Below are 1,147 nucleotides of genomic sequence, written 5' to 3' on the forward strand. Positions count from 1 at the left end.
AAATTAAATCTGTTGAAAGGTTATTAGCCGCTTGGATCAAGAATGATTTCGTACTTTTTCTGAATATGATCTCTTAATCATTAATTAAATGTATGCTTCCAGCACAAAAAGAGTCATGTTTGGCGCAGGGACCATGCTAATCTTCCGTGTATCGTTTCAATTTTATCGAATTTCCCCGAACGGACAAGCTTAATGAGAAGCTTTCGGCAGATAAACAAGCTTTTCATTTACCAACTGAGCGTTGTTGGACTAACTAGAGCCAAACTCACGAGTTTCATTTATTGATTGGCATCAAGGGTTCGAAACTCACTAGTCACAACTTACGTTTCTTTTATTAAGATTCAAAAACTTCGTATTTTCTCTGTTTAACTTGGTCTCTCTTTTTCTGGTTCAACATTTTGAGACGTATCTCAATGATTTCATCGTTAATACACCTAGTAACAGCCGAAAAAGACTATGGTGGCACTATTATTCAGACTCAGCAGACAGCCAATCAGTAAGCTAAACTACGCAATAAACTGCAATTACTTAACTTAGCTCAACTAATTGAACTTAAGGAAATCATATTAATGTAATGCAACCAATGCAATAATATACGCGGTCCTGCAGCAAATATATCCACATGATGCTCCTGTAATTAATTTTAAGTCCAATTTCATAGATTATACACATTGTAACTGAAAAATACATCCCCAATGCAAAAAAAATAAAAATAAAATTGTACAACCCGTCATAAACCTCATAATGTAAAATTAGGGATATGTAACTTTATTTTTTTTAATGATTTGTGTTGTCAGCTTTTCCTATGTTTCAACTTTATTATATGCCGATATTTATTCTATATTTCCTCCGTCCCTAATTAGATGACATATATCATAAATAAGTGGAGTGATAGATTAGTATTATTATAAAAAATATGTAAAATTTGATAGCCATATTTATATACATTAGATAGGTGTTTTAAAATCTTTCCGATGATACAAAGTTTACGAAAATCCATTGTATAGCTTGAAAGATAAATCATTTCTAAATTTACTAGTAAATTTTAACTAGATCATCTAATTAGGGACGGAGGTAGTATATAACAGGGCAAAGAGTTGAAATGCCCCAATTTGGTGGTGTCGTTTGTTAAAATGCCCCAGGTTTT

At 32.3% G+C, this 1,147-nt stretch overlaps 1 non-coding gene across 1 annotated transcript; it reads right to left on the minus strand.

The window, feature by feature from the left end:
• Window positions 1-81: 81 nt before the first annotated feature.
• LOC113340734 lies at window positions 82-186 on the minus strand. The gene has a single exon (XR_003355627.1). It is a non-coding gene; the product is annotated as a U6 spliceosomal RNA (small nuclear RNA).
• Window positions 187-1,147: the final 961 nt, after the last annotated feature.

The sequence above is a fragment of the Papaver somniferum genome, unplaced genomic scaffold, assembly GCF_003573695.1.
Source record: "Papaver somniferum cultivar HN1 unplaced genomic scaffold, ASM357369v1 unplaced-scaffold_2263, whole genome shotgun sequence".
Taxonomy (NCBI): domain Eukaryota; kingdom Viridiplantae; phylum Streptophyta; class Magnoliopsida; order Ranunculales; family Papaveraceae; genus Papaver; species Papaver somniferum.